The sequence below is a fragment of the Carcharhinus amblyrhynchos genome, chromosome 4 (assembly GCF_965287045.1).
Source record: "Carcharhinus amblyrhynchos chromosome 4, sCarAmb.v2.hapA, whole genome shotgun sequence".
In the NCBI taxonomy this organism is placed as follows: domain Eukaryota; kingdom Metazoa; phylum Chordata; class Chondrichthyes; order Carcharhiniformes; family Carcharhinidae; genus Carcharhinus; species Carcharhinus amblyrhynchos.
Genome location: NC_137327.1, coordinates 44,890,475 through 44,911,095, shown reverse-complemented (window position 1 = coordinate 44,911,095; position 20,621 = coordinate 44,890,475). Strand labels below are relative to the sequence as shown.

Genomic DNA, 20,621 nt, shown 5'->3' with positions numbered 1-20,621 from the left:
CGAGTTCCTTTTATGTTGAGAAATATATCTCCTTCTTAAATATATTCAATGACCTAGCCTTCACAGCCTTCTGCAGTAGAGAATTTCACAGGTCAGAGTTGGAATCTATATGTAAAATCTAAAATTCTAGTTACCGCGTGAACCCATGGTCATTCCTCCTCGAGTTTAGTATCAAGTATGAAATTAATCACTCAACATGCGAACAGCAGTCTGGTGTTAAGCTCATCCCCTGACAATATAGCTCATCATTCAAGTCTTTCACGCACATGCTGAAAGTTTAGTTTCAGCCAACCATATCTGAAGACGGTTTTGAAATAATTTTGTTCTCTTGTAAGACTAGAGCTCACTGAAATCAAAAATTTACTGAAGCAAATTCACTTACCTGTCTATTCCAGGCCACTTTTGTTCTCTTGTAAGACTAGAGCTCACTGAAATCAAAAATTTACTGAAGCAAATTCACTTACCTGTCTATTCCAGGCCACTATATCATGTTTTAGGAATTCAATCACAAAACGTAAACTCAGCTACCCTGGAGGTTTAAGTATATTATGCCTCAATAACTAGTCAGCAATTTCACTGTAACCTGCCATTTCATATCATACCAACTGTTCTTCACTTGCACAAAGCCATTATTCAGTCATGACATTAACTTTCCACATGTATTTATTAAAGAGTAACAAAGAGTGGCAGAACTGATTAGCAGCCTGCTTTTACAGCTCTGCCACCAGGATTGAAATCTAACCATGGATCATACTCATCAGTTCTTGTGAAACAGATCCATGCGAGTCTTATGTAAGAGACTCAACTTATTATTTGAACAAATTGGCAATATTCAATCAAGAATGAACATGTAAAATGCACGATGGTGTAGTACAAAAATATTATGTGACATCTGAGTTAAGATAAACTCCTTGGTATTGTAAAATAAAACTTGCATTGTATCTGGCCTGGATTCTGTGACCAATGAGAAAAAGTATTCCTTTCTTAAGCATCAATATGCCTCACTTTAATGAGCACATAAGTCACTTCATGTAGGCACCCTCCCATGAATACAGATTGTCATCTCAGCATAGCCTGTCCTCATGCATGTGATTACAGCTTTACAATCCTGCCAAGGTATCTGTCCATTATTTAAGATATTTTTCTTTAAAATTCAAGCATCATGAAATTGGGGAAAATACATTAACTCTGTTTCCTTGGCCATCAAAAGCCTGACCTAATTTTGCATATAGGTAGTTGCTTCAGATGTATGACACCTGGATTATCATTAAATCAGTGTGTTCAGCTGACGTGGAAGGAGATTTTAATCATACAGATTTGGAATACTCCCAATTTTCTTCAAAGTCCAAACAAAAAAAGGCAAATAAATTTTTCAAAATTTACAAACGGTTGCAGAATTTCCTCAACCCCAGTCCAAAATACATAAAGATAGATGTTGTACTAAACCTGCAGGCAACATCAGGTCACACAACTAATAGATGAACATGTTACCTCACTTATATTGTCCAAACTTTAATAAGGTATATTACAACATTGTAAATTTGACAAGTAAACAGTTCCAGAAATGATATTTTGCTCATTTCCAGTTGACAGTCAAACTGCACTTTTAGTTTTACAAACATATCAAGATACGTGTTGAGCAGCTCCAAAACAACGACCCAGATCATCTTCAGTAGCGTTTGTTTCTCAAGGCAGGGCTGTGCACTAAAAACGCTAATATAGTCAGCACATTCTACCAATACTCACCACTATAATTCCACCCCCCTCCCCTCCAAAGTGGCGGAGTATCTACTCCAGTCATAAAAAAGTCACCTTAAAGAGTTATAAAAGTTCGCTGGCAGCACAACAGTGCCTGTTTTTCTACTCTCAAATTAGTGGTATTTTTCTAACTGAGAGAAATGAAGACAAGTTTGATCTCAAGAATTGAATTTGACTTTTATATTTGTAATAGTTGGAAGACAAAAATATTTAAAGTAAATGCGAGCTTCAGCTAATCGCAAAATAGTTTTGTCTGCCAGACTCGGCCGTAGATGCATTTAAAATGTGGAACGATCTCTACACGATGACAGCTTACTGGAATTTTTATTATAGTAAAATATTCACAAGCCTTCAACATTACTTTTTTTTTACTGAAACACTGGGTTGCATTACAGCAAATTTGCTTAGGTTAGGCTTAATACCGAGGCGACAGAGTCAGGGCCACATTCTACATGCTACTTCCTTTTCAAAGGCACTTGACAGATTGCATTTGCAAATAATGGAGTCGCTTGTCTGGTCTGATTCGTTTTAGAACTCCAAAGTTTTGCGAAAGATAGTTTATAAGGGCGAGGGGGGAAGGAGGGAAAAGGGGGAGTGGGGAATCCTGCGGTCGAATCGGTTGCCACTGCCTGCTGGATTAAGATTGCAAAGCTTCATTAAAAATGTGTCCGGTTTGCTTAAAATGGCGACGGGATGGGGAGGGCGAGAGAGATATCTTTCCAGCCCTCTACCACCCCCCCCGGACCATCTCCCGTTAGAAATAACCCGCCACTTTGTCCTGCCGAATGCGATCAGCCCGGTTATAGAGGGAGCTCTTTGCAATTTACTGCCACCGAGCGGGCCCTTGCGATAGACAAGAGAGAGGGAGACACAGGGGGAAGGCGCTGCTTGGAGCGGCTGCAGCCGGGGGAGCTGAGCCGCGAACAAAGAGGAAAGGCCCGGCCTCGCCTCCTGCACGCCAGGAACTAGCCCCGGGGAGCAAAGAGCCGCCGGGCCGCCCCTCCCCCAGCGAGCCCTCGGATGGCGAGGTGAATTTTATTTTTGGGGGGACAGCGGTTTCAGGGGTTTTCTTTACTTGCAGGATTGCAAGTTTTTTTTCCCCGAGTATTTTTTTTCTGTCTGAATATAACGATAGAGGGAGACAAACACACCCAGCGCCGACAAGCCCCATCGTGACACCTAGAGGCGGCACAAAGGACCTGCATTTGGCCCCTCTAACCGCTCTCACTTACATTTTCACCGTCTTTTCTTGCAGGAAAAGTCCCTTTCGGTGCCTCCCGATGCCCGCGTGAGGTGCCCGGCTGCCCGAAACACCCTGAAAGCGCGGCGCCAATCGGTTAAAACGTTCCCATTAGAGTAGGGAAGAGAAAATGGCGGCACCCACCCTGACTGCGCATGCTCGGCAGCGCCACAACTGTGGGGACGTGCGCGAGGCACTGTGGGTGGAGGGCAGAAAACGCGCGAATTTTTCTTTTCGAAAAGAAACGGTTTAAACGGTCGCCAACGGAAAGGAGAGCTTGCAGGCCGGGGCAAGAGCCCACACGGACATGACGTCTGCAGTGAACAATATGGCGCCTCCTTCGGCATGATTCAGCAATTACAAGGTCGTGGATTCCCTACCGAAGTTGCTGCAGCAGACTTATCAGGTTGTCTCATTAATGCTGTCGTGTGTGTAACTTATTTTAATGTGTGGGTGAAACAAATTGCTGTTCCGAAATTAAAGTCAATTGTTGGAAATCCAAAAATAAAGTCAATCGGCATTGAAAAGAGATCATCTTTGGACTGAGGTACTGTGAGGGATCCTTATCCCAAAACATTTATTTGAGTCGCTAAATCTGGCTGGACATGTTCCTGGCGATTTCGTCACCTCCAACTGCCCCCACATCTTAGTTGACAAAATCTTTTATTCCCAACCTCAATATTATAATAAAAATAAATAAACTGAAGAAACGATCAGACTCATTGTAGATTAAATTGAATAATATGTGAAGCCTTTTAGTAAGAAGATTGCTGAATGGCAATGTAATTTGCATGGTATAATTTTGAGGTGCAGGTACATAGACATTGAAGGTAGCAGGATAAGTTGAGAAATTATTTAAAAACATAGGACCATACATTTTATAAACTGAAGCATAGATTATAAAAGCAAAGAACTTATGCTATACTTTGACAAATTGCTTGTAATAATACATCCAGCAATGAACACCAAAGTTTTGGAAGGATGTTAAGGACATAGAGAAGGTGTAATGGAGATTTGCTTGAATGGTACCATGGATGGCAGACGCCTGGAAAGACTCTAGAAACTGAGGGTGTTCTTCTTGGAGCAGAGAAAATTAAAAGGATATTTTAAATTGTGAAGAGTTTTGAGAATGTAAATAAAGAAAAACTGTTGCCAATGGCCAAATGGTTAATAACTAAAGGACACAGGTTTAAGACAATTGGTGAAAAAAGCAAGGGTGAAATAGGAGTCAATTTTACATGTAGCAAGTTGTTATGATTTGGAATGGACTGGCTGAAAAATCAGTGGAAGAAGATTCAACAGCAATAGATTTTGCTTTACGACTTTTAAGAGGAAGTTGGATGAAAAGTTGAAGAGGAGAAATTGGCAGGGCTATGGGGAATGAGCAGCAGAGTGGGACAAAGTGAATAGATCTATCAAAGAGCCCACAAAAGTACAGTAAATGTCTCTGTTATACCATTCTATGATGAAGTGCTCAAAGAAACTGAAATAGTTTCTTTTAATGCCTCTATGATTTTCTCCTGTGTCATTTGCAATAGTGTCCAATAAATTAATCTTTAATTCCTGGAAATGCAAGACATTCCTGAATGAATGTATATCTTTATTTTGATACATGCTGAATGATAGTGATCATCTGATAGATGGATTTTCCCCTCAGTGACTATTTGTATATCCTTAAATGTAGTTAAAATCTGCCCTCTTTATTTAATAAATCTCATTCTTTGAAGTCTCTTAAGATGATGGCTCTGTAGTTACTGGACACTCAACAATGTCAATCCAACCAGTGCTTCCATTATATAAATTTTTTTACACATTTCATTTTACTTGAGTAGTTTTAGAACCTGCCTCCTCATTATTTGTCAAGATTAAAAAGGTGTGGAACGCCACTATGCATTCCAACAATTATTTTAGTAATTTCAGGTTTGGAAATTATATCTGGTTGTAGACATCACTTACATCAGAGAGAATTTGAAGATAGCTCCAGTTATTGTTTAAGCTCCAGTTATTGTTTAATCTCCAGTAAAGTGGTAGAACATACAGATCAGGAAGACTTTGACTTGTGCTTTTAGTTGATCTCAGCTAGGATACCATTCATTACAAATGTTGACTAAGAAAGGAAAGATTGGGTGGGTTCACTTTCACAATTGCTGTTCCATCACCTTTCCTGGAAAGATCATATTAATAAGCTGGCTGTGATGTGCTTCAAGAATGAGCAGAATACCAATTTCACTGACTAAACTTGTATGAATATGGAGTTCTTGGGCAATACACTTGTGAAACTTGGTTACTAAAGTTAAATCATAGCACGAGTCCAAACCTTCAAGCTAGGATGGAAGAAAATTCAAAACAAAATAGATTAAATATGCATAAACCCAGCTGAAATTGAAACAAACAAATTAATCGGCTTAAAAAAAGCTGAATATGGAAGAGCTTTCATTATGGACCTCACTGTAATAAGTTTAATGGTGCAATAATTTTTTAGTTATTTTTCTACATCGGTATTTTTCCTATCTTTCTCCAGAAGATGTTTGGAACCTTGCTGGGGGACATTTCCACAGGCATATCACCAGCTATTTCTTTACTCAAGTTGTCATCATTCATGCACAAGCCTTCACAGTGAATAGCGGCAGTCTATCAGAACCAGTCCGATTTACTCTTTACCCCATCCACGCGAGAGGCTTGAGTTCAGTTCCTGGCCAATGCAAAGCTCCTTCTTTTGAGCGGCGTGGTAGCACAGTGGTTAGCACTACTGCTTCACAGCTCCAGGGACCTGGGTTCAATTCCTAGCTCGAGTCACTGTCTGTGTGGAGTTTGCACATTCTCCTCATGTCTGTGTGGGTGCTCCGGTTTCCTCCCACAGTCCAAAAATGTGTGGGTTAGGTTGATTGGCCATGGTAAATTGCCCCTTAGTGTCCTGAGATGCATAGGTTAGAGGGATTAGCGGATAAAATATGTAGGGATATGGAGGTCTGGCCTGGGTGGGATTGTGGTCAATGGGCCAAAGGGCCTCTTTCTGGACTGTAGGGTTCTATGGTTCAAATATCCACATTCTTACACTTAGGCATGACTTGGGGGTGGCGGGTTACCTTGTATTATTTCCCCAAACTTTTTATTGGTGAAGCAACTCAATTCTCATTGATAAGTAGTATTGCTGAGGAAATGTTTGAAGAAAGATAGCCCCTCTTTAAATGTCATAAGAACATAAGAACATAAGAAATAGGAGCAGGAGTAGGCCATCTAGCCCTTCGAGCCTGCCCCGCCATTCAATAAGATCATGGCTGATTTGTCGTGGCTCAGTTCCACTTTCCCGCCCTCTCCCCATAACCCTTAATCCCCTCTCTTATCAAGAACCCATCAACCCGCTTCTTAAAAATATTTAGCGAGGCAGCCTCCACCACTTCAACGGGCAGAGAATTCCAGAGATTCACCACCCTTTGAGTGAAGAAGTTCCTCCTCAACTCCGTTCTAAACACCCCCCCCCCCCTTTATCTTGAGGCTGTGCCCCCTAGTCCTACTGTCTTTTTTGAGCGGGAAGAGTCTCTCCACCTCTATCCTATCCATCCCATTCATCATCTTATACGTCTCAATGAGATCTCCCCTCATTCTTCTAAACTCTAACGAGTACAAGCCTAGTTTATTCAGCCTCTCCTCATAACTCAATCCCCTCAACTCCGGTATCAGCCTAGTAAACCTCCTCTGCACTCCCTCCAGGGCCAAAATATCCTTGCGCAGGTGCGGCGCCCAAAACTGCACACAGTACTCCAGCTGCGGCCTCACCAATGCCCTATACAGCTGCAGCAAGACCTCCCTACTTTTATATTCAATCCCCCTCGCTATGAAGGCCAGCATCCCATTCGCCTTCCTGACCACCTGCTGCACCTGCAAGCTGGGTTTTTGCGACTCATGCACAAGGACCCCGAGGTCCCTCTGCACCGTCGCCTGCTGCAGTTTTTAGCCACGTAAGTAACAGTCCTTCCTACCATTATTCCTACTAAAGTGGACCACCTGTGTTTTTACTCAATATTCAAAGTTAAATAAACGCTATGCTTGCTGCTGTGTGCTGACAATAAGTGGAACCTTGCAATTATGTTATTTTCATAAATAATCTGTATATGAATACTTACTTAGAGGCGGTAAAATAGGGAAAAGTGCTAAAACTTGTCACCTAAAACCTGTTTCACAGGTTGTGTGTTGGGATCATTACGATAAATTACACCATTGGTCTCTCCTGCTAACCAAGAAGTAAGTGAAACCATCTGAATTAAGCTGTATTTAAGTTATAGCTGTAGTCCTTGGAGAGTCTGTTAAGTGTGTCACTCCTTTACATTTGCATCAAAAACTCGGCCTGTCTGCCTATTAGTTGGTTGCAAAGTGGTTCCTGATATTTTGGTTATGTGCAGACTGGTTGTGACAGATAGTAAGAAGTCTGACAACACCAGGTTTAAGTCCAACCGATTTATTTGATAATAAACTCACAAGCTTTTGAGGTTTGCCTCTTCGTCAAGTGAATGGAGAGTACTGGCCTCAGACAGAGCATATAATAGCGCAGACAGCTTACAGATTACTGACTGGAATGCAAATCTTTACATCTAACCTGCTGTTCAAGTCTTAAAGTGGCTAATGATGTGAGTGGAAGGAGTATTGAGCACAGGTTAAAGATTGGGTTTGCAAAACCTCACTTCCTGTACTGTCTGGAGACAATACACATCTCTTTAACCTGTGCTCAATGCTCCTTCCACTCACATTGTTAGCCACTTTAAGACTTGAACAGCAGGTTAGGTGTAAAGATTCGCATGCTAATCAGTAATCTGTAAACTGTCTGTGCTGTTATATGCTCTGTCTGAGGCCAGTACTCTCCATTCACCTGATGGAGAGGCAAACCTCGAAAGCTTGTGAGTTTACTATCAAATAAATCGGTTGGACTTAAACCTGGTGTTGTCAGACTTCTTGCTGTGTTTACCCCAGTCCAATGCTGGCGTCTCCACGCTGTGACAGATAGACCAGGGTGTGAGCACACAGTTTCAGTCTAATTAAACTAGCAACATCTGATGTCATGATATTAGTACACCTTAAACTTATAAATCATATTGTAAATATCAGGATTTGCAGTCTCACCTTCAAGATAGCCTGTTTGCTGACCAAGGTAAAACAGCAGCAGTCAGGGAAGCCCACTAAAAAATTATCTTGATTTATGTAGTTTGAAATTGCTGTCAGGTGTGGAGAACTTGTATGTCAGGAGCCAGCAGTACAAGAGTGGTTAAAAACAACTTTACAAAAGCATTACCGTAAGAGACCAGGCTAATTTTTTTCCCTCGTCAATAATCAAGATACAATAATTGCAAATTTCATTCCTGCACTTTGCAGGCCTAATTCCGTGCTCCCTGCACAATGTGATGTGAATGGAGTGGCATACGCAGGTGCAACTTGTGAGCCATAGTCAAAAGGGCAAGATTTTGATGTCATAGATACCAACAGGCTGCTGCAACATAAAAATAGTAAGATTGTGCGGGGAACGCCTTCCTCATTCTGTCCTGAAGCAACAAGCATTAGCAAGCATAGCTCTGGAGCTACTTAAAAGACCATTCAACAAGTTAACCACAGCTAAAGTACTCAAGCAAAATTAGTGGAAGCATTGTGGTGAGTTGCTGAAGTTTGAAGATTTCTGCTGACCATGGATTGAGAGGGTTACATGTGTTGCATTACTGGGTGGGGGAAATAGTTGCAGTGGCACTTGCTATGCAACATGGCCAAATGCATTGGAGGAGAAGGTTGTGAGGGGAAACTCTGTAAGAAAGGAGGAGAAGGTGAGCTCTCCTTTGAAAGCCCTAGCTTTAGAGGGTATTCTGGGAGCATAAAGTTAAAGTTTATTTATTAGTCATAAATAGGCTTACATTCACGCCGTAGTGAAGTTACTGTGAAAATCCCCTAGTTGCCACACTCTAGTGCCTATTCGGGTACACTGAGGGAAAATTTAGCATAGCCAATTCACCTAACCTGCACAGCTTTGGACTGTGGGAGGAAACCTGAAGAAACGCACACAGACACGGGGAGAATGTGCAAACTCCACACAGACAGTGACACAAGCTGGGAATCAAACCTGGGTCCCTGATGCTGTGAGGCAGCAGTGCTAACCACTGTGCTGCCATGCCACCACCAAGCATCAGCCTGATGTCAGCAGCAATGTTTCAAGAGGCTTCACTTTACAAAGGAGGTAGTAATAGAATTCTGTCACCTCCTTCACAAAGATCTGGAGGCTCTAGCTAGGGTGAGGATAGCCCTCCCAGCTCCAGTGAAGATCACAATTAGTTTCTCCTAGGTTGCAACTGCTGAAATTAACAGCATTATCACAATCCACTGTTCATAGTAGTATTGGGAAGTGACAGACCTGCTCTACAGGAGGAGAAGTGACTTCATCCCCTCCTCCCTGAAGAGAGGGTACATAAATTTGTCAAAATAGCAATACAGGTACAATCAACTTTGCACGTGGCTATGCAGGCTGCCCATATCAGAGAATGATACTGTAACTGAGCAGATCGGGAATTACTTGTAAGTGAATGCGTGTCTTCTTGAAACATTCATGATGCTTTAATCTCTTGACAATATTAATCAATTTTGGGCCTCTGAGACAGACAACTAAAAAGCTCCACACAAGGTTTGTAACCCTCTTCTACCATCCCACAAACTTGGAGGGCCTCAATAAAAGCCTGGAATCACCTGCAACACTATGGAGTAACATTGGTCCCTGCTTAGATCACTTGGGGAGCTCTGTCACACATGCCTGACAGAGTCATATAATCATAGAATCCCGACATTTCAGAAAGAGGCCTTTCAGCCCATCGGGCTCTATTCTCGCAACCCCACACATTTATCTTGCTAATGCCCCTGACGCTAGGGTCAATTTAGCACGGCCAATCAACCTAACCCGCACATCTTTGGACTGTCAGAGGAAACCTGAGCACCTGGAGGAAACCCATGCAGACACAGGAGGAAAGTGCAAACTCTGCACAGAGTTGAACCTGGGTCCCTGGCACTGAGGCAGCAGTGCGAATCACTGTACTACTCCACTGCCCTAAGTCTCCATGTTTGTGTGCATTCTCCACAATCATGAGGGCTCAGCCACTACCTCCTGAGAATGATGAGGAGGAGAAAGGGAGGAGGCCACATGCATCGCCAGAGCAAGAGGGACTGTATAGCAAGACTTTGCTTCAGACCTCTGCATGGACTTACCATCCCATTATAAAACATTGATTTCAGATTCCTCATGACAAATTCCCCATAGGCTACATTACCAATAACATCCTACAGTAAGAACCTTTATTCATCAACTTCATCCAGCAATACATCAACTTAGAAAACGAAATAACTAATTACCTTTGTGCATTCCCTTCCTGTATGTCTTGTTAGTGCTTTTGCCTGGCCAAGTGCTTCTATGCAGTGATACCCCAGTGGTTGCAGCATGGCTGCTAACTGGTGGCTGGTTTCTGATAGACAGGGGAATTAAGGGTTATGGGGAGAAAGCGGGAAAGTGGAACTGATCCACTTCAGATCAGCCATGATCTTATTGAATGGCGGGGCAGGCTCGAAGGGCTAGATGGTTACTCCTGTTCCTATTTCTTATGTTCTTATGTTCAGTGGTTAGCACTGCTGCCTCACAGCTCCAGGGACCTGGGTTTGATTCCCAGCTTAGGTCACTGTCTGTGTGGAATTTGCACGTTCTCCCTGCTTGGATTTCCTCTGACTGCTCCAATTTCCTTCCACAGTCTAAAGATGTGCAGATTAGGTTGATTGGCCATGCTAAGTTGCCCATACTGTTCCAGGATAGAGGGATTAGTGGGGTAAGTATGTGGGGTAATGGGGATAGGCCCTTTGGTAGGATGTTGTTGGTGCAGGCTTGATGGGCCAAATATCCTCCTTCTGCACTGTAGGGTTTCTATGATGATTTCTAACTTTCACTGACAGAGATGAAAGATGGCCTTGGAGGCCTGGTTTCAGATTGTACCATCTCAGCATGCATGGCAGCAGCATGGGCTGTCTTGGAGGCAACAGTAAGGGCTCTGACAGAGTGGTTGTGGTGGGAGCATAAATTTAATCCTGAGAGATGATAGCAAGTTTCTGTTACAAAATGCTTCTACTGCTGCCATGGGACCAGGAAGCACTTCACCTATTGGAGCATATTACTGGATTGTTGTTTAAGACACTGGGATCTTAATCCCAGTTGGGCACTGAGATCTGCAAGCACAATGGTAGCTCTCTGTGTCTGGATAGCAGCAACCTCAGCCTGCAAGCTAGCAGCCAGGGATCTTGTGACTCTGCCTGAGCTGTCACTGCAGCACTAATACATCGGCAGGACTCTGCCTGTGCTACTGAGAAAGCAGACAGCAGATGCTCCGTCATCGATTGGTCTGACAGTAGGAGAACTTCCACGTGCAAAGGATGGTCCTCAAAATCTGCGTGCTCTCTAGCACAGTAAAGCCTGCTAGTGACTCCCTGGCAAGGCTGTCAATGCCCCAGCATCTTGTGCATGTTCATCAGTATTTTTCTATAGTCTGACCCAACATTAGTTGACCCTAAGTGGTCAAACAGCAAGCCCATACATGAGCTGACTGATCCCTCTGACCTGCTGCAACTCACTTGGGGCTCAGTGACTCCCCACATGAACATCTCGACTCTAGACCAGCCTCTTAAGGTTTGCCACTTTGCTGCTGGCTGCAAGTGTTTCATCAAGTGATGGTGCTTCTTTTTGTTGGGCTAGTTTTCTCCTCTTGCTCCTCAATTTGCTTCAGTTACCAGCAGTTCCTGGCTGTGACAGGAAATTGGAGGGTCCACAATCAGTGAATTTGCAGTTTCCATTTCATGACACCTTTCAGGATGAGGGTGAGGTGTCACTGGAGAAGGTGCAGATGTGCCACCTTGTCCTGCAAGAAGAAGGGCAGAATGTCAGTGAATGAATGTCAGTATGTTTGGGAGCGCCTGCTATAGTTCAATAGGTGGGGATATATGGAGGCATAAAGAGGTGTGTGCACAGCTTGTATGTTTCAAAGATGCCTGAGGGTAAGATGTGGTATAAGGTTGTTAAGAGTGAGTCTTGATTGACAGGGTATATTGCAGGGTGAGTGATTGTGCATGAAGCAGTGTGAGAGGTCTATGTTGTGTGATATGATGTACAGATAGATTTATTCAACTTAACCACCAGAATAAGGTCATTTTGTGACACTGCTGCCAAGTTCATGGTGCCATGCTTTGGGCATTCACTACCCTTGCCGCATGTTCCCATTCATTTCACAGGCTCACTCTGAAGTGTTTCTCGCCTTCTGTCGGAAACACGACCTTCATCTGGTTTCAACCACTTGACAGTGAGTTCAAAGCAGCGCTATGAAATATGGGAGCCCTCTCCTTCCTTTGCTGCAGTGCGAGTGTAAAATAATTATCCACTATATCCTGCAGTACATTTTTACAGATGCACCGTAGAAAGCATTCTTTCTGGTTGTATCACAGTTTGGTGTGGTTCCTGCTCTGCCCAAGACCGCAAGAAACTGCAAAAGGTCATGAATGTAGCCCAATCCATCATGCAAACCAGCCTCCTGGCCATTGATTCTGTCTACATTTCCCACTGTCTCAGCAAAGCAGCCAGTATAATTAAGGACCCTATGCACCCTGGACATTCTCTCTTCCATCTTCTTCCGTTGGGAAAAAGATGCAAAAGTCTGAGGTCACGTACCAACCGACACAAGAACAGCTTCTTCCCTGCTGTCATCAGACTTTTGAATGGACCTCCTTGCATTAAGTTGATATTTCACTACACCCAAGCTATGACTAACATTATATTCTGCATTCTCATTTCCTTCTCTATGAGCGGTATGCTTTGTCTGTATAGTGCACAGGAAATAATACTTTTCACTGTACGCTAATACATGTGACAATAATAAATCAAATCAAATTGGGGTGGCACGGTGACACCTTGGTTAACACTGCTGCCTCAGTGCCAGGGACCCGGGTTTGATTCCCGGCTTGGGTTACTGTCTGTGTGGAATTTGCATGATTGCATGGGTTTCCCCCCGGTGCTCCGGTTTCCTCCCACAGTCTGAAAGACATGCTACTTAGGTGCATTGGCTGGAACAGGTGTCAGAGTGTGACGACTAGGGAATTTCACAGTAACATCATTACAGTGTTAATGTAAGCCTACCTGTGACTAAAGAATAAACTTTAACTTTTTAAATCAAAATTTAAAGGGATCTTACCTTTATAATGGAAAAGCTGTCTGGAGCTTGCAGTTTTTAAAGTACACTGTTTGAGCTTGGAGTGCCTGCACAAAAATGGACAGCAGGGCTATATGGAGGCTGTATCTTTCCATGTCACAATCATGGAAATTAAGTAGGTAGATCAATTTTCTCTCTTACCCACTTTGTTTCCAACAGGAGGGGGAGCTCATGAACCACAGCCCAAAATCAAAGCAGTGATACAGTTCCAAGTCAGTATGTTGTGTGACTTGGAGGGGAACTTGCAGATGGTGGTGTTATCATGTGTCTGTTGCCCTGCCCTTCCAAGTGATAGAGGCAGTGGGTTTGCAATGTGCTGTCGAAAGAGTCTTGGTGAGCTTTTGCAATGCATCTTCAAGGTAGTGCACACTGATGTCATTGTGCATTGGTGGTGGTAGGAGTAGTGATTGTTGAGGTAGTGGATAGGATGCCATTCCAGCAGTCAGGCAAGTTGAGAGTATTCCATCACATCTGATTTGTGCCTTGTAGATGATGGTTAGGCTTTGGGGATCCAGGGATGAGTTACTCACCCACCTCTTGTAGCCTGCTCTTGTAGCCAGAGTACTTCTGTGGCTGGTCCAGTTAAGTTTCTGGTCAATGGTGATTCCCTGAATATTGATAGTGGGGAATTCAGCAATGTTAATGCAAATGAACATCCTCTCTTGATGATTAGATCCTCTCTTGTTGGAGATGGTCATTGTTTGGCACTTGTGTGGCTGAATGTTTCTTGCCACTTGTCAGCCCAAGCCTGGATATTATCCAGGTCTTGCTACATATGGACACAGACTGCTTCAGCACTTGAATAGTGCTGAATATTGTGCAAACATCTGTGAACATTCCCACTTCTAACCTTATGATGGAAGGAACGTCATTGATAAGACAGCTAAAGATGGTTGGGCCTAGGACATTACCCTGTGGAACTCTGCAATGATGTCCCATGATTGAAATGATTAACCTCCAACAATCACAATCATCTTCCTTTGTGCCAGACAAGACTCCAATCATTAGAGAGTTTTCACCCCGATTCCCATTGTCTCCAGTTTTGCTAGGGCTTCTTGATGCCACACTTTTCAAATGCTGCCTGGATGTCAAGGGCAGTCACTCTCACCTCACTTCTTGGCTCAGTTTTTTTGTCCTGGGTAAATGAGACCAGTATCTCCAGCAGAACCCAACCAGTGAGCAGATTATTGCCGAGTAAGTGCTGCTTGATGGCATTGTTGATGACCGTTTGTCATTTGCTTTAAACTTTTGTACCATCATTAATATCAGCATAGCAATGACAGCAATATCAAATCAACTTTGACAAAGGGTCATTTGGACTCAACGTCAGCTCTTTTTTCTCCTTAAGATGCTGCCAGACCTGCTGAGATTTTCCAGCATTTTCTCTTTTGGTTTCATTTGACTCTAATTTTTTTTCCCCATCCTCCATGTTCTCACCATCGCTGGCTGCTAAGTCAACTCAGTGAGAAGTCTGACAACACCAGGTTTAAGACCAACTGATTTATTAGATAGTAAACTCACAAGCTTTCGAGGTTTGCCTCTTCGTCAGGTGAATAGAGAGTACTGGCCTCAGACAGAGCATAGAACAGCACAGACAGTTTACAGATTACTGATTAGAATGCAAATCTTTACACCTAACCTGCTGTTCAAATCTTAAAGTGGCTACAATGTGAGTGGAAGGAGCATTGAGCACAGGTTAAAGAGATATGTGTTGCCTCCAGACAGTACAGTAAGTGAGGTTTTGCAAACCCAGGCAAGTCATGGGGGTTACAGATAGGTTCATGACACACTATCTGTAACCCCCATGACCTGCCTGGGTTTGCAAAACTTCACTTACTGTACTTTTACCATTTATATAGATGATCTGGAGGAGGGAACCGAGTGTAGGGTGTCGAAATTTGCTGATGACACCAAGATTGAGGGAACGGCAAATTGTGCGGAGGGTGTGGAGAGTCTGCAGAAGGATCTAGATAGGCTGGGCGAATGGGCCAGGAAATGGCAAATGGAATTTAATGTTGGCAAGTGTGAGGTGGTCCACTTTGGTAGGAATAATGGTAGGAAGGACTATTACTTACGTGGCGAAAAACTGCAGCAGGTGACGGTGCAGAGGGACCTCGGGGTCCTTGTGCATGAGTCGCAAAAACCCAGCTTGCAGGTGCAGCAGGTGGTCAGGAAGGCGAATGGGATGCTGGCCTTCATAGCGAGGGGGATTGAATATAAAAGTAGGGAGGTCTTGCTGCAGCTGTATAAGGCATTGGTGAGGCCGCAGCTGGAGTACTGTGTGCAGTTTTGGGCGCCGCACCTGCGCAAAGATATTTTGGCCTTGGAGGGAGTGCAGAGGAGGTTTACTAGGCTGATGCTGGAGTTGAGGGGGTTGAGCTATGAGGAGAGGCTGAATAAACTAGGCTTGTACTCGTTAGAGTTTAGAAGAATGAGGGGAGATCTCATTGAGACGTATAAGATGATGAATGGGATGGATAGGATAGAGGTGGAGAGACTCTTCCCGCTCAAAAAAGACAGTAGGACTAGGGGGCACAGCCTCAAGATAAAGGGGGGGTGGTTTAGAACGGAGTTGAGGAGGAACTTCTTCACTCAAAGGGTGGTGAATCTCTGGAATTCTCTGCCCGTTGAAGTGGTGGAGGCTGCCTCACTAAATATTTTTAAGACGCGGGTTGATGGGTTTTTGATAAGAGAGGGGATTAAGGGTTATGGGGAGAGGGCGGGAAAGTGGAACTGAGCAGCAACAGATCAGCCATGATCTTATTGAATGGCGGGACAGGCTCGAAGGGCTAGATGGCCTACTCCTGCTCCTATTTCTTATGTTCTTATGTTCTGTCTGGAGGCAATACATATCTCTTTAACCTGTGCTCAATGCTCCTTCCACTCACATTGTAGCCACTTTACGACTTGAACAGCAGGTTAGGTGTAAAGGTTTGCATTCTAATCAGTAATCTGTAAACTGTCTGTGCTGTTCTATGCTCTGTCTGAGGCCAGTACTCTCTATTCACCTGACGAAGAGGCAAACCTCAAAAGCTTGTGAGTTTACTATCTAATAAATCGGTTGGACTTAAACCTGGTGTTGTCAGACTTCTTACTGTGTTTACCCCAGTCCAACACCGGCATCTCCACATCATGCTTTGTCAACTGTCAGGATTTCCTTCCCTAAATCTCTCTGCCTACCTCACCAGGCTGGGAGGAGGCAGTAGTTGGGAGAACAAAAGTTGGACTTGGTTGAGTTGTTGTGGGCATGGTCACTGGTGCCAGGATTCCCCTTCTGGAACCACCTGATGAACTTATCTCTTACCCAGGAACATTCCTATGAGTCTTTGATGGATGATTCTTGCCACCTGAATTCCCACTCCCACCTATCAGTCAGACTGCATATTCATTGGATTTGGGCGGGACAAAGAACAATACAGCATAGGAAACAGGCCCTTCGGCCCTCCAAGCCTGTGCCGCTCATGCTTCCAACTAGACTATTCACTTGTATCCTTCCATTCCCAGTCTGTTCATGTGGCTATCCAGATAAGTCTTAAACGATCCCAGCGTGTCCACCTCTCCCACCTTGCTTGGCAGTGCATTCCAGGCCCCCACCACCCTCTGTGAAAAATACCTCCCTCTGACATCTGTGTTAAACCTTGCCCCCCTCACCTTGAACCTGTGACCCCTTATGTTTGTCACCGTTGACCTGGGAAAAAGTTTCCCACTATTCACCCTATCTATGCCCTTCATAACTTTATACACCTCTATTAGGTTGCCCCTCATCCTCCATCTTTCCAGGGAGAACAACCCCAGTTTACCCAATCTCTCCTCATAGCTAACCAAACTTGTCCCTTGTAATGCAGGCTTCTTTTCCTTCCTGTTGGTGGTGTAAGCCTGAGCCTGGTTGATAGGTCTTTGAGTTTCTATTACGTTGCTCCATGAAAGGGGATGCGCCCTGTAGTGCCATGTTTTGTGGTCTTATCCTGTTGTCCTGATTCCCCACTCTTTTCCTGTTATCCTTTCAATATCTAAACAGGAGGCGGTGCTGACTATAGCAGTGGGGATTGGGAATCTGATTCTTTGAATTATTTGTATTGATCTGTACTGATCTTCGCCATGTATATGTACGAAGTGATGATCATTCTTTGCATGCTGAATCTAGGAATTTGTTGTGTATCAAGCCAATATAAATTGAAAATTCACAATAAAAATATTATTTTAAAAGAGCCAAATTCAGTCATGTTAATGTGGGGAATTTTCTCACAAATGCCCACCTCTGGCAAGATAAATTGCTTAAAAATCATCTCATTAAAATATCTGCTTTTCCATTGAACTAGCTGAATTCAGCCCAATTTTGTTAATGGAGGCAAAATTTGCTTCATTATATTTGGGCAATCGTGATCATCCGCTCAACTGGTGGCACTGGCATCTGCATCAGAAGTATGTAGATTCAAATACCACTCCAGAGACTTGAGCACAAGAGGAACGTCAAGCTGACACTGCAGTGCAGTACTGAGGGAGTACTGCACTGTTGGAGATGCTGTCTTTCAGATGGAATCAAACCAAGACCATGCCTACCCTCTAGGTGGGCAAAGAAGGTCCCACGGCACTATTCTGAAGAACAGAAAGAAAGTTAGTCATGACCATTATTTGCTGTCAATCTCCATCACTAAAAAGATGATCTAGTCATTAATATATTGCTTTTTGTGATCAAAAAGGAATGTCAAAGGAGTTTGATCTTCCTAAAACCTGAGCAAAAATTACTCAGCATGAGTATTGTGGCACCTAGACGCTCATCCCTGTCCTGAGCTACCATTAAGCTCAATATCTGAAGTTAGTATAAAGTGTGATCAATATTTGGAATGGGTTTATGGTAGTGTAATTAAGACAAAAACAAATTGGAATCATTTAAGACAGTTTGAATGTCATGAGTGGAAAATTGTAGGCTTTTTCTGCTTTGATTAATTTAGCTGGGCTAAATGACCTCCTCATCGGAATTTAGGTTGACCAAGATTGAATCCTTGTCTGTTAGAAAATGTGAAAAATGAGTACACATTTGTTTTCTTTTACTCAGGATGTTGATATATTTTTGTGTTGTTCAAAAATACTGAATCAATTATTGTGTTTCTTTCATTCTATGCATTTAACGTAACAAAAATATTTACATTTCTGTCATCGTTTATTATAAACTGTTATTTAAAATAAGTAACTGATTTTCAATCCTGAAAACCTTCAAGAGCCTTGGCAAGGAGTACCCAGTGTACTTTAGCATTTGGCAGAAGGTTTCTTTAAACATTGTGTGAAAGAAAGTATGCTCCTGTAAATATTTAAAGGTTCTTTATAGAACCTTGTTAACCAGAGTTGACAAGTTCTGGATTTCACCATGATTATTTTTCCAGCAATAATAATAGGAAAATATCTAGTCAAGAAATCATTATTTTACTGCACAGTATTCAATGTTTAAGCCCCTTCTCTGCATATGTTAGTTCTGTGCTCTGCCTATGACATCATCTAAATAAGTCAATCAATGTCAGTGCACTAATGTGGTCAGTGGAGCTTCAGCATGTGGTACAGGATGGGCCCAAAATCAATACCTTATTAGTGTACTAATTTCAACGGCTCTACCCTGACAAATGTTGAGCACAGGCTAGGCATTTGCACAACATCAAGTTACTCTCAATCCCCTTTTAGCAAATGGTTTAAAATAGCTTTAAGGATACCTGAGGATAGCTCATCTGCATTCTGTCTTGGATATCGATGGTTTTAAAAAAAACTTTTACTCCATTCTTAGTTACGAAGTCAGTGCGCAAAAGGTACTGCGTGAACTCTTAATCTATCTCCTTGCTCCAAAAACCAATTCAAGTTGAATCCAATTCTGGGATGAATCAAAAAGAGACTGAAAATCACCTGAAAAAATAGAGGGCTACTCACTCTTGTCAAAATAAACAACATTGATGTGTCCTGAGCCTAAAGAAGCAATATGGACATAATATCATTGCTAGAATATTAGTACCATGGGAGTACTGAACCAACAAGTCTAATCTTTCGTATAAGATGTTAAACTGAGGCATTGCTTGTTTGTGCAGGTGGATATAAGAGATCTTCTGACACAATTTTAAAAAAACAGCAGTGAGCTCTCCTGTCATTCAACTTATTTTCTTTTTGTACTATCTTGCCATGTACAAAAAGATTGCCAACTCCCTAGCCTATGACCCTCATGTTTTTGACAGTTAATAAAGTATATAGTATTCAGGACTTTATTAATAGGGGTAAGGAGTACAAGAGCAAAGAGGTTATGCTGAACTTATACAAGATACTAGTTAAACTTCAGCTGGAATATTGTGTACAGTTCAGGGTGCTACACTAAGGGAAAGCTGCGAATGCATTGGAGAGAGTGCAGAAGAAGTTTACAAGAACAGTTCCAGGGATGATAGACTGGGGAGGTTGGGATTGTTCTTGGAGAGGAAAAAGACAAAGAGGAGATTTAATAGAGATGTTCAAAATCAGGAGGGGGCTGGACAGAGTAGATAGGGATAAACAGTTTCCACTTGTAAAAGAACAAGAAGGCTCAGATTTAAAAGTGATTTGTAAAAGAAGCAAGTATGATGTGAGAAAAACCTTTTCACACAATGAGTGGTTTGGCTGTGGAATGCACTGCCTGGAATTGTGGTGGACATTTATAATCGAGGCATTCAAGTGGGCTTTAGATGAATTCTTGAATGTAAACAATGTGTAGGGGTACGGGGCAAAGGCAAAAGAGTGGCACTATGCCATAATGCTCATTTGGAGAGCAGGGTAGATATGATGGGCCAAATGGCTTCCTTTTGCGTTTAAGAATTCTATGATTCTACATGAAGCCTTAGTGATGAATGCAACGTTTTATCCAATCTAAAAATCATTATTTCAGTTGAGTTATGGGTGGCCATTCCCATTTAATGTTGTTACCCTTTAAAATATGACCTTGCTGTTACAAGGCAATGAGAAATGTATCTAAGTAGACAGGCCAATTATAGAGTGGCTTTTGTAGCAGTGGGGCTTATTTATTCCTCCCTCTGTAAGGCCAGTGCTTATTCTAGAAAGTAATGTGTGGCTTCACAGTCAGCACTTTAAATTGGATACCTTTGAAACATTTTCCTAGGCTGCAAATGGCGTGACTGTTCATATGCTTATTGTTTCCTCATCAGTCAGTCTTAGAAATTTTTCCCATTAAAAGATGTTTCTGTGAAGCCTATTAATTTGGGAGACCGAACCCACATTCAGAGAAGGATAGTGTTAGAAAAGATTGTTACTGATTAGTGATTCGGGTCTGCTTTCCCTGATTATGATTTATCTAACTTTATAAATAGAAGGCAGTGGATGTGATAGATTGATCTCCATCAGGAAGT

General features: G+C 42.7%; 1 protein-coding gene and 1 long non-coding RNA gene across 3 annotated transcripts in view; one reads left to right on the top strand and one right to left on the bottom strand.

Moving 5' to 3' along the window:
• ctcf (CCCTC-binding factor (zinc finger protein)) overlaps nucleotides 1-3,106 on the bottom strand; it is a 53,916-nt gene extending 50,810 nt beyond the window's left edge. For both annotated transcript variants that reach the window (XM_080187059.1, XM_080187060.1), the window contains exon 1: nucleotides 2,991-3,106. The gene's annotated coding sequence lies outside the window, so the exon portion shown is untranslated. The remainder of the gene's footprint in view (nucleotides 1-2,990) is intronic.
• Nucleotides 1,523-3,527, top strand: LOC145341958 (uncharacterized). Its single transcript, XR_013886474.1, has 2 exons — nucleotides 1,523-2,786; nucleotides 3,014-3,527. It is a non-coding gene; the product is annotated as an uncharacterized LOC145341958 (long non-coding RNA).
• Nucleotides 3,528-20,621: the final 17,094 nt, after the last annotated feature.